The sequence below is a fragment of the Carcharodon carcharias genome, chromosome 10, assembly GCF_017639515.1.
Source record: "Carcharodon carcharias isolate sCarCar2 chromosome 10, sCarCar2.pri, whole genome shotgun sequence".
In the NCBI taxonomy this organism is placed as follows: domain Eukaryota; kingdom Metazoa; phylum Chordata; class Chondrichthyes; order Lamniformes; family Lamnidae; genus Carcharodon; species Carcharodon carcharias.
The window spans coordinates 154,203,789-154,217,361 of record NC_054476.1 but is presented as its reverse complement, the minus strand read 5'-3'; the positions used below and the strand labels follow the sequence as shown (position 1 = coordinate 154,217,361).

The 13,573-nt window shown below is 41.1% G+C and overlaps 1 protein-coding gene across 5 annotated transcripts in view; it reads right to left on the bottom strand.

The window, feature by feature from the left end:
- The window catches only part of nlk2 (nemo-like kinase, type 2), a 186,357-nt gene that overhangs the window by 95,997 nt on the left and 76,787 nt on the right, over positions 1-13,573 (bottom strand). The gene's annotated exons all lie outside the window — the stretch shown is intronic.

The following is a 13,573-nucleotide window of genomic DNA, read 5'->3' as shown; positions in this document are numbered from 1 at the left end:
CACTGTACTGTTTTGGCTGTCTGTTCACTGCAAGTTCAAGAGCAGAAGCTCATAGAAGAGCTGCAGCAGCGGGTAAGGGTAATGAATGAACAGTGCCGTTCTACTGAATGTAAAATCTGAGGCATTATATTCATGAAAGGGAAAGGACGAATGACAGTTTATTTTAGGCCCAGGCAGGCCAGAGGTCTTGGGTTCAAACTCTCATTTCTCAAAAGCACATACCCAACTTATCTCAGATCATTACCCAGAGTGAAAAATTGGGAGAGTTGAGTTTAAATAGCCAAGGGAAGACACTATACACCAGTAACCTGTTGAGGGAAGGGGGACAAGGAACATGAAATGTAAGAAACAGAATAACATACAATTAAATGGATAAAGATGGGGTGACAACTAAATATATGTGTCAAGTCTATTAAAATGTCAGGATGCCAACATTTTTCTTTTAATCTAGGTTTTGCTTTCCTCCGTAACTTTCTGCTTTACTTGTTTTCTTGAGGATGGTTACTTCCAGTCGGGCACAGTTCCATTGATGTTAGCAGTATTCCCCCAACTGGTCATTATTATTTTGTGAAAAGTGCCTCAACAGCAGGCAAAGTATTGAACTACAGGGGCACCACAGCAGAGCCAGATCCTGCGCTCACTCCTACTGCACATGGGACCTGATTTTTTTTAAACCATGGTGCACATTGAGCAGAGGATGGACAGGCCAATTGTGGGGGCAACAGCAAAAGAAGTAAACCATTCTCATGTTTGGGTCTTATTTTAATACTTATGGTGAACTGTTTGTGTATTTGACAGGCAGCTCAATGAATAAGAATGGGAGGTGTGAAGGGAAATCAGAAACTGAACAAGTTGTGGGCCCACAATCAATCAACAGGCAGAACAATTTTTTGGGGCCCCACAAAAATCATTAAATAAACTTACGTTTTATGTTTTCAGAGTTACCTCCAGCAGTCCCTTCAAAAACTGTTAGTAAGGCTGTTAGAATTCCAGTGGGCAGGGCTTCTGCAGTACCAATGGAACCCCAAGCTGGCATCAGGATCCCATGTACATCGTAAAATCCCAGATATCTCAAATTAATGAAACACCTGCTTGATTCTAGTGGGAACCTTAGCTGCTCATTTCCCACTATGGACATGAGAAGCAATAGTATTCAGTCCTTTTAAGCAGTTTTGATCTCACTGCCTCTCCATTCTGGTCAAAAGCAGGAGCAATAAAAGATGAAAATTGAGCCAATGGACACTTTACAGAAGTGTTTTCTGGACAGAAATCATTAGCAGGAAATCTAGTTGACTCTTTGCCTCAGCCTAAAGATACTGAACCCAACTATAGCTACGCACTGCAGCCCTACCCAGGAAAGAAGTAATTAAGTTCCTGTTTGAAACAGGACATTTTGCTAGGCTATGGATCAATGTCCTGGATGGTTTACTTACTGATGAGGAGCTGCTTTGAGCTATATTATCGAATTTGTTATTCCTAAACATAGCTTGTATTTAACTTGAGTAGCAATGTAAATTAGACAAAGATTAAATGCTGGAATTTTAAGTCCAATTAGAAACAGGCCTACTTCATATACCCTGCATGAGAAGACAAGGTATTCCTCAACTTGTGACAAGGAGAACCATGTTCTTCCACTTGGAATCCTCAAAGGATGCAAAAGATTCCACTTCTTAAAACTTGTACTTAAAACAAACCAACAAATCAACTAATAACATAATTCAAATATTTAATTACCATGCAAAGGATATTTCAAGAGGTAAATTTCACTTTCAACAGCTAATGGAACAAAATATGCGCCTCACATAGTTAAGAGCACTCATTACTTCCTGCACAAATGTGGGACTATATGCCATCTTAATCTTTCTAACTCTGCCTCCACCATGTAGGATCTCCCGCTTCCCACTCAGTCATTTCAATCCTGGAGTCGCATTCACCAGCACTGTATTCCATCTGAAGTCTCTGGAAACAGTTACCATTGATAAGATGCACATCCAAGAACCCTCTCTCTCGGGTCAAGACAGTCCCGAAACTCCCTTCTCTAATCCCTTTAAAACAGTCGTTCTGTTCCAGCGACATGAAACTGCACCAACGGGTATTGTCCAATCCACAATACATAATCCTTCTGTCTCCAGCTTTCTGCTCTTTCCAACTGTATAATACAGTCTCTGCTCTATTCTTAGGAGAACTGCATCAACACCAGGATCTGCCAAACAGAAAACTGTTCCATTCAGAAAGAACCTTGTTTCCTCTTTACACAAGTTCATTGTGTTTTGAACTATCAAGCAGAAAACACAGACTGCAATTAGCTTTCCATTGACCCTTTGCTTCTTAGCTGTTCTTCCTATGGTAACCTTAGGCAACATGGGCATTTCTTGGAACCTAATGATGCTATAATCAGGAAAACCAAGTAACCCTCTTTCAGAATACTCCCCAGCCTACTTTGGTCTTAAAAAGGATATTACATAAAAATAAAATACAGGCTTTTCCCAGCACATGGGTCATCAAATGAAAATCTCAAACAAATGCAGGGATATCAAAGGGAAGATGAGTCAAGATGTTTTGCTTGCACACTCCTCAACAAGACAAAGATGAACAGATATATTAGTAAGGTCAGGGGGGAGAGGGCAGAAGTGGAAGAAAACAAAACAGAGGAATGGGAATGGAGAATCAGGTAGCAATGACGGAGTGGGAGCTGATTAAAATGACCTGCAAAACTGTACTGTAGAGAGCTACTAGATAAGCTCAACAGCATGGAGAAACCAAATTAATAGGCATTGTTAAGAATCCTAAATTGCCTTTAACTGAATTAGCTTTATATCTACTCTAAGACAGCAAGCCCAGAAAATATCAACACATGGAGAATTTTTTTTACAAATTAGCAGCAGGCACCAATAAAAATGCTAAATCTAACAAACTGACCCAAAAAAGTCTCACTTTAAAAAATGTACAAATGTTTAGTATAACAAGTGAATTATAAAGCAATGACAGGTAATATCAACTTGTTACCAATATCCAGATTTAATTAAAACATTAGTACAGAATTCACAGGAATTTTATACTACTCTTGAACATGACTGTAGTACTGTAATGATGAATAATTTAATACAAAAAAGTTAACCGTAGAAAGTAGTAAAAATTACCGTCAATTTTCAGTTTCCAGCTATACAGATTATGCAGTGCTCAATTCTTTTTTAAGTGCTCCTAGTTTTATTCGTGTATTCTAAGCAGAACTAAACCACAAAGGTTTGTTATTTATTTACAAAGGCAATCATTTCTAAAACATTGGGAAAAAACTCCCAAGTTTCTCTTAAGCCTTGAACTATGATTTGGTTTTGCATAACAGGGAGGAATTCAACAAATGTCTCTTACAATAAACATCAGCAACAAAAGTTGAAGTTAAATCAGAGTAGCATTAAGAACGGATGAAAAAAATATCATAATACAGGCAGCATCAACACTAGATAAATGGAAATCTCTTTCAGGAGTTATCATAGCAGTTGTTGGACACCCAAATAATACATTACATTCTACAGATTGAGCAATTTTGCAAAACCTGATTTTGCTGTTCAAAAATCTTTTTTATATTCTAGATTTTGGCATATGCATATTAAAAAGGTGAAACGGAAAGTGCTTCAAGCGATGCTGACTTCGGAGTGCGGAATGAGACACCTGTAGTAAATGTGTAATCGGTGTATTCACAATCTTGCACATATGCGGTTATTTGTCTGTCGCTGTTATTACTCAATTCTCCCGCAGGGTAAAGGTGATGAGGTTCCAGAGCACCGAGAGATATAAGCAAAACAGCTTGTGTGTAAAGCAGTTGTGTGCAACATTATAGTGCTCTTAACTGTGTAACTAGTGAGCTCCCTAGCAAAGTTGCTCATGGGATAAACTAACATGTACAATGAAATACTGGACTCTGAACAAAAACAGTTTTGCTTTTCTAGATAAAAGCAAAAAACTGCGGATGCTCTACTTGTACACCAACCGCCACCCCCCACTCCCCCCCTTAAGCCAGCTTATATTTCACCTCTCTTCTATTTTTACTTAGTTCTGTTGAAGAGTCATTCTGACTCGAAACGTTAATGGTGTTCCTCTCTGCAGATGCTGCCAGACCTGTTGAGTTCTTCCAGGTATTTTTGTTTTGCTTTTCTAGATGCTGTACTAAGTACAGTTGGAATGCCAAGCTTTCCTTGACACTAGTGCAAAAAGGAGTGTGAGGCTTTATCCTTTACCCCATGCCTCATTTTCAATAAGGGAGACAGTGGTTTAATGGTAATGTCAATAGACTAATAATCCAGAGACCCAGACTAATGCTCTGGGGCCATGGGTTCATTCAAATCCAACCTTGGCAGTTGGTGGAATTTAAATTCAATTAACAATAAAGTCTGGAATTGAAAGCTAGTCTCAGTAATTGTGACCATTAAACTATCAATTGCATATAAACCCACCTGGTTCACATGCCCTTTAGGGAAGGAAATCTGCTGTCCTTGCCTGGTCTGGCATACATGCGACTCCAGACCCACAATAACGTGGTTGACAAATGCCCTCTGAAATGGCCTAGCAAGCCCTTCAGTTCAAGGTCAATTAGGGATGGGCAACAAATACTGGCCTTGCAAGCAACGCTACTTATAAACAACTTTGCACAAGGATAAGTTTGCAGCAGGTGCTAAAAAGCTGAAATACTGACCAGATGCTTAAACATCATGTGCCAACAATTCACCTTCAATACCAACAGAAACAACAAGTTGCCAAGAAACTGGGGGAAAAACAGGCTGAGTCAAACAATAGATGAAACAGTGTCTCAACAATCCACAACTTTTAAAAAAATTCATTCATGGGATGTGGGCTTCGCTGGCTGGGCCAGCATTTATTCCTTATCCCTAGTTACCCTTGAGAAGTTGGTGGTATGCTGCCTTCTTGAACCGCTACAGTCCACGTGGTGTAGGTACACCTACAGTGCTGTTAGGGAGGGAGTTCCAGGGATTTGACCCAGCGACAGTGAAGGAACAGTGATATATTTCCACATCTGGATGGTGAGTGGCTTGGAGGGGAACTTCCAGGTGGTAGTGTTCCCATTTACCTGCTGCCCTTGTCCTTCTAGATGGCAGTGGTCATGGGTTTGGAAGGTGATGTTTAAGCAGCCTTGGTGAATTCCTGCAGTGCATCTTGTAGATGGTACAGCTACTACTGTGCATCGGTGGTGGAGGGTCTGAATGTTTGTGGATGTGGTGCCAGTCAAACGGGCTGCTTTGTCCTGGACGATGTCAAGCTTCTTGAGTGTATATTTGCAATTCAAAGAATTGAAGTTTGGCTGACAACTAGTCCATCTTCAAATAAGGAGATGTGGGTGGAGAACATTACAAGGATGTGATCACAGATGGCCTTATCTGTGAATTACATGATGAATAGCAAGTCCAAGGGAGGAGTTTGTGAATACGGTTAGGGGAGGTTATGTGGAGGGAGAGATTAAGGCACCAAAGAGCAATCTAATGATAACTAATGTTTATATAGCACTTTATGCAATAAAATGCCCCAAGGTTCTTCATAGGAGCATTATAAAACAAAATACGACACTGGGCCAATAAGAGATATTAGGTCAGATGATCAAAAACCCAGTCAAAAGAAATGGATTTTATGGAGTGTCTTAAAGTAGGAAAGTGAGGTTCAGGTATAGGGAGGAATTTCACAGTTGGAGCCTAGACAACTGAAGGCACAGCCACCAATGGCAGAGCGGTTAAGATCGGGGATACTCAAGGGTCGAATTAAAGGAGTGCAGATGTCTTGGGAGAGTTATCGGCTGGAGGAGGAGATTAGAGGTAGGGACAGCAAGGCCATGGAGGAATTTGAAATCAGGCCGAGAATTTTAATATCAAGATGTTGCTTGACCAGGAGCAAATGCAGGTCAGCAAGTACAAGGGTGATAGGGGAACAGGGCTTGGTGTGAGTCAAGGCACAGACAGAGTTTTGAATGACCAAGTTTATGAGGGTAGAATGAGAGACCAGCTAGGTGTGAAAAAAAATGATCAAGTGTTTCAGCTGCATGAGCAGGCACATTGGGTAGGAAGATTAACAAGAGAGCATGGGATGGGACACTTATTACTAATTTTTACTAATAATGAGCCAGTGCCGAGCACAAACTCCTTGGAAGGTGCCAAGTGAGCCACAGAGGGAAGCTGGAGGCTTAATTCATATGTTCGTATAAAGGTTCAGGGTTGGCAGGATATGAGGTTGAGGTTACAATCAGGTCAGCCTTGGATTTATTGAATGGCGGAGCAGGGTAAGGGGCTGTGTGGCCTATTCTTGCTCCTAATTCATATGTCCCAAGAGGGAGTCAGTCCTGTGGGAAGGCAAGAGAGTGGGAAGTTTGAGTACTGAAGGGTTGTGGGAGGGAATTGGGAGAGCAAAGTGCCTGATAATTGAGTAGTGAATGGAATTATGACAACAGAAAATAAGAGGGGTCTACAAAGGATGAAGAGAGCAACCAAAAATAGAAACAATGCAATGAGCTCAGGTCCAGAGCAGCAGCCAAAATATGTACATCACTGGACTCAAGGAAGACTCAAATTATATAGGTCTGGTTACGTAAAAAGTAGGCTGCATAAAAACCCGACAGTAAAATGGGAATAGGAAATAAACAGGAGATAATAGGAAGGAGTCCAGGAGGTCCTGTAGTGGGATAATGATAACTTTGGTAGGGTCAGCATGGAACATCAACAAGCTGTTGTCTAAGTTCAGAGGCAGGTATGATTAGTGACGTTCCAGAAACTGAGGTTATAGTATCGGAGGACAAATTGAAGAGAGGTATTTTAGTGGGAATGAGGATACAGGAGATGTATTAAGTCAGTTGCAGAATCAGAAAGATGGCAGCAAAGTTGAGGGACACCATAAAATCAAGAAGCAGTGATTTGTTCTTCAACCCAAGCAAATAATTGAAGGCTTGACAGCAAAGAATATGCCAAAAAAATGTCAGTGCCAGAATGCAGGCCTGTTTGACCCCATTCCAGATCACGAAGGGCTCATATGTTGCATGTCACAGCTGACCTTACCTCTCCATGATGTCAAGGAGATCATACAGCACCTTCGGCAGACAGTCAATTTTCTTCAGCAACTTAAACAGATCGCTTCTGCTCACATCATAGGAGTAGGTCATTCGACCCTTTGAGCCCACTCCGCCAATCATTAAGATCATGGTTAATCAGATTGTGGCCACTTTCCTGTCCACACCATTACCCTCAAATCTTGATCAAAAATCTGACTCAGCCTTGAATATGGTCAATGCGCCAGCCTCCACTGCTTTCTGGGGAAGAAAGTCCTACAGACAAATGACCCTGAGAAAAAAAAATCTCATCTCAGTCTCCTAGTTTTAGGCTCCCTGATAAGGGGGAACATCTTCCCAAAATCCATCCTGTCAAGTCCGTTCAGGGTCTTATGTTTCAATAAGATCACCTCTCTCTTTTAAACACCAATGGGTATAGACCCAACCTATGCTTTGCCTGCCTGGGATTAAAGACATCAGTCCTTGCAGAGTTGCTCAATGCTGATGTTGAACTAGCATTCCATACCTAGGAACACTTTCAGCAAATAGACAGGCTGTCTCAATTTTTTAGAATTTGGTTTGATCACTCATGTTAGGAAAGTGAATGTCATGGCCATACTTCAAACCAACACTGATAATGTGCTGCTGGGGTGTGGTTGCTGATAGCTTCACATATCTAGACTCCACAAAATCCAGCAATGTCACTTGATGGCAAAATCAATATACTTATTGCAAATGCTGTAGCTGCCATGTCCAAGCTGAGTAAGGGTGTGTGGAAAAACAGTAACCCAATTGAGAATACCAAACTGTGCATCTATCAAGCTTACATTCGCCTACAGTAGTGAGCCTTGGACAGCATAGGCTAGGCAGGAGAAAAGGTTGAACAGTTTGCATCTTTGCTGCTTCAAAATGTATCCTTAGTAAATATTGTTTTGGGGGGGGGTGCAAGGACACCAACTCAGAGGTCCTGGGGCATTCTAATTCCGTCAGCATACACTCATTACTCAGCCAACTACACCTGCAATGGCTCGTCCATGATCACTGGATGGATGACAGCCATATACCCAAAGACCTTCTATATGGCAAACTGACCACTGGGACATTACCTGTTGGACACCCATTCCTCCAATTCAAGTACACCTGCAAGTGGGATATGAAGATGGCAGACAGAGACAACTGGGACCTGTGAAGGCTCACTCTTCTGAGAAGCATTGGAAGCATGTTGATAAAATGAAAACTCAGCTGGCTGAGAAGAGGAAAACAGGCTGGCAAACCCCACACCATCTCAGCCCACCGCCTTTATTCCAAACAAATAGTTCACAGACTGCCACGACAGAGTGGAAATCCTGAGCCATACCAAGCAACGTTTAACAAGAGCTGACCACCAATCCACAAACCATCATGGAAGCCAGGAACAAACTGAAGCTGAGAAACCAGTACAAACCAGTAGCAGGTCACAGGCTCGGCAGGAGACTGAAATGTCTTAATCAAAGCAGTGGTGGGGCAGGTGCAATAAGCTACTTTAAATATTACAAAAGAGTAGCAGATCAGAGAAAGAAGTTGGGTTTTATGTATATTGCAAGTGTCGTCCTGAGCAGAAGTGTCTTCTTGATGTCAAGAACAGTCCAGGAATTTGAAGCCAATTTTGGGAGAAGATCTGGATCTAGACTTTTCTAGATCTTTTCCACAGCTCACAGATCAAAGAGCAGTAGGTTATAAACACAAGAAGTGGAGCCTAATGGCTTGTTGCAACTTCATCCAGCAGAAAAACAGTCTCGATATTCAGAGAAGTTGAAGGTTTTCTCTGAAATTGGACTTGAAATTTCAAGTCCAGGCCTTTTCCAGATCTTTATCAGAACTCAAAAATGTAAAAGAAGTGCAGGATGGTGACAAAAATAAAATGTTATCCAAGGAAAGATATACTAGCATTGGAGACAGTCCAGAGAAGGTTCACTAGGTTGATCCCAGGTATGGAGGGATTTTCTTATGAGGAGAGGTTGAGTAGGTTGGGCCTGTACTCATTGGCATTTAGAAAAATGAGAGGCGACCTTATTGAATAAGATTCTTAGGGGGCTTGACAAAATAGATGATGAGAGATTGTTTCCTCTTGTGGGAAAGTCTAGGACCAGAGAGCATAATCTCAGAGTAAGGGGGCACCCATTTAAACCAAAGATGAGGAGGAATTTCTTCTCTCAGGGTAGTCAATCTGTGGAATTCTTTACTGCAGAGGGCTGTAGAGGCTAGGTCGTTAAATATATTCATGGCTGAAACAGACAGATTTTTAATCAGTAAGGGAATCAAGGGTTATGGGGAAAAGGCAGGAGAGTTGAGGATTACTTGATCAGCCATGATCTCATTAAATGGTGAAGCAGACTCGATGGGCCGAATGGCCTACTTCTGCTCTTACATCTTATGGTCATTGGTACAGAATTAGCAATTCTGAGTTTGGGATTACAGACATTTCATAAGGACAGGAAAAAAGGAAAATGAGGTGGGTAGCTCTGTTAATAAAGCATGAGATCAGTAGGTGAGAAATGATCTTGGTTCAGAAGATCAAGACGTACAATCCATTTGGGTAGAGATAAACAGCAAAGAAAGGAAGCCACTGTTGGGAGTAGTTTAAAGACTCCCTAACAGTAGCTACACTGTAGGGCATAGTATAAATCAAGAAATAATGGGGGCTTGTAATAAAAGGTACTGTAATAATCGTGGGAGATTTTAATCTTCATATGGGCTGTCAAAAGTAACCTGAAGGATGAGTTCATCAAGGGGTGTATTTGGGACAATACATTCTGGAACCAACCAGGGAACAGGCTATAATTAGATCTGGTAATGTGTAATGAGACAGAATTAATTAATAACCTCATAGGAAAGGATCCTAGTAAAAGGCACAAATTAGCATAACATGATACAATTTCACAGCTTGTGGGCAATAAATGTGGGTCTAAAACTAGTGTCTTAAACTTAAAGGCAATTATCAGGGTAAGACGACAGTATTGGCTAAAGTAGGCTGAGAAAATAGGTTAAAAGGTAAGATGGTAGAAAAGCAATGATGGACATTTAAAGGAGGTATTTCATAACTCAAAAAGTTTAATCTATTGAGAAAGGGGTTGTAAAAGGAGGATGCAGAATCTGTGGTTAACAAAGTTAGTTAAGGATGGCATCAAATTGAAAGAAAAGGTGAACAATGCTGCAAAGATTAATGGTAGGTCAGAAGATTGCTGGTTTCTAAAAAAAACAAATTCCACAGCGATGGCTAAAAATAATAAAGAGGGAGGAATTGGAATGAGAAAAAAAATGAAAAGACAGTAAAAGCTAAAAGTAAAAAAGGAAAAGAGTAGCTAAAGTAAACATTGGTACCTTAAGAGAATGAGATTGGGGAATTAGATACACTGGATAGAGTGGACGTGGGGAAGATGTTTCCAAAAGTAGGAAAGACTAGGACCCTAGGGCACAGCCTCAGAGTAAAGGGAAGACCTTTTAGAACAGAGATGAGGAGAAACTTCTTTAGTCAGTGAGTGGTGAATCTATGGAATTCATTGCCACAGAAGGCTGTGGAGGCCAGGTCACAGTGTATTTAAGACCGAGATAGATAGGCTCTTGATTGGTAAGGGGATCAAAGGTTACAGGGAGAAGGCGGGAGAATGGGGGTTGAGAAACTTATCAGTCATGATTGAATGGCGGAGCAGACTCGATGGGCTGAATGGCCTAATTTCTGCTCCAATGTCTTATGGTCTAATTAACAACAGGAAACAAGAAAATGGCAGAGACTTTAACAAGTGTTCTGTAACATTATTCATAGAAGACGACAGAAAAAGAACAGTAGAAAAATCAAGAGAATAAAGGGAAGGGGGATCTTGTTTTATCACAATCACGGAGAAAAAGTCTTAGGAGAATTAACAGGAATAAAGGCTGACAAGTTCCCTGGACCTGATGGCCTACATCTGAGGGTCTTAAAATGTCTGCAAATATAGCTTATGTATTGCTTGTAATCTTCCAAAATTCCCTAGATTCTGGAAAACCACTAACATAATGCCTCTATTTAATAAAGGAAGGAGACAGAAAGCAGTTAGCCTAATATGTGTCTTTGGGAAAATGCTGGAATCCATTTTTAAGGAAATAGTAGAAGAACATCAGGGAGAGGCAACATGGCTATTGTGAAAAGGAAATCATGTTTGACAAATTAATAAATTTGTCTTTGACGATGTAACAAGCAGGGTGGATAAGGCAGTATCAGTAGAGTTAGACAGATTTTAGATCAACAAGGGAGCAGAGGGAATAAAAAAAAAATCAGAAAGTGGGATTTATGGCCACAATCAGGTCAGACATGATCTTACTGAATGGTGGAGCAGGCTCAAGGGGCCAAATGACCTACTCCTGCCCCTATTTCATTGGATCTTGTGACATCAAGGCAGCTTTCAAACAAGTACGAGATCAAGGAACCTTAGTAAAACTTGTGTCAATATATTGAAACAGTCCGTGTCCAAATGCAGCAAGACCTGGACAATATTTAGACTTGGCTGACACGTGGCAAGTAACATTCGTGCCACACAAGTGCCAAGCAATGATCATCTCCAACATGAGAGAATCTAACAATCGCCCCATGACGTTCAATGGCATTACCAACACTGAATCCCCCCCTATCAACATCCTGGGGGTTACCATTGAAAAGAAACTGAACTAACCATATAAATACTGTGGCTACAAGGGCAGGTCAGAGGATAGGAATCCTGCGATGAGTAACTCACCTCCTGACTCCCCAAAGCCTGTTCATCTACAAGGCACAGGTCAGGAGTGTGATGGGATACTCCCCACTTGCCCACAACACTCGAAGCTTCACACCATCCAGGACAAAGCAGCCCACTTGATTGGCATCACATCCACAAATATTCACTCCCTGCACCACCGACACACATTAGCAGCAGTGTGTACCATCTACAAGAATTCACCAAGGCTCCTTAGATAGCACCTTCCAAACCCATGACCACTACCATCCAGAAGGACAAGGGCAGCAGATAGATGGGAACACCACCACCTGGAAGTTCCCCTCCAGATCACTCAGACTTGGAAATATATCACCATTCCTTCACTGTCACTGGGTCAAAATCCTGGAACTCCCTTCCTAACAGCACTGTGGGTGTACCTACACCACATGGATTGCAGCTGTTCAAGAAGGCAGCTCACCATCAGCTTCTCAAGGGCATCTAGGAATGGGCAATAAATGCTGACCCAGCCAGCAAAGTCCACATCCCCTGTGAATTAATATTAAAAAAATGGATCAAAGAGAAACTCTCAACCGGCTAAAAGTTATTGCCTGATGTGACAGGAAGATGTCAGGTAAAATCTAAACATTGCAGCCAAGGACACTGTTGCAGGAGTTCCTCAGGCAAACTAATTTCAGCTGCTTCAACATTCTTTCCGCCATCATAAGATCAAGAATGGTGAGTTTCAATTATTCCTATGCTCATCTCCACTCAAAAGGTCTCAAATAATAAAGTAGCCAATTTCAGCCAACAGCAGACATGACAACATCCAGCTTTGGATGACAACTTAAGTAATACGTGAATGCCAGCTTGTGCGCATTGCTACCTAGAGAAAGGCTAGGCATCCAATCCTGATTATCAAACACAACCAACATCTTAGGATCACAACTGAAAATAAATAGCTCATCTATATCTATATTATGGCTACAAGAGCAAGGTAGAGGCTTTATACTTCGTAATGAATGACTCATTTCTTGTCCCCACAAACTGAGGTTCAAGTCTGGAGTGTGATAGACTATTCACTTTCCACCTGGATGGGTGCAGCTACGATACTTTTAAGGTTGATATCACCCAAGTCAGAGCAGTTATTTTGGCTGGAATCCCTGCCACTGGACTTGATATTACTCCTTCATGAACAAGAATGCTTTGGTTGACTGCATTATGTATAATCTACAGGTTACATTTCAGCAAGATAATAATCGCATCAAGATTTACCTTGACAGAACCTCTTATCCCTATGACCTCTATCACTGAAGGACAACAGCAATGCTGTGGAAACATCGTCTTCAAGCAGTCCTTCAAGTCACAACATCCGTCATTGCCAACTCACTTCCAAGTGACTCCAGAGTAAAAGCCTATTCATAGTTCATCACTGATGTATTTCTCTCAGACCACAAAAGGTAACTGGTGCTAGAAGATGGTAAAGTTCACATAAGGATCAGTTTGGGGTTAAGGATCCTTATTCATGCAATGTAGAGCAATTTTACATCCAAATCATACATTGATTCTTGGTATAAAGCCAAAAGTAACAATTCTTAATTCCCATCAAGCCATCATTCACTTTAAAAAGCATCAACTCCACACAAAATAAACCTGGTTACACTGATGATAGATAATTGACCTTGAAAGTCTGAACAGCTTCTCTTTTCCAAAGATGCTGTCAGGCTTGCCAAATACTTCCAGCATTTTTTTGTGGCTACACTATAGATGTGGACATGTCAGCAATAATAGCAAATGGCTTGTCAGCTCAAGGTAAATTATATTTTATCTG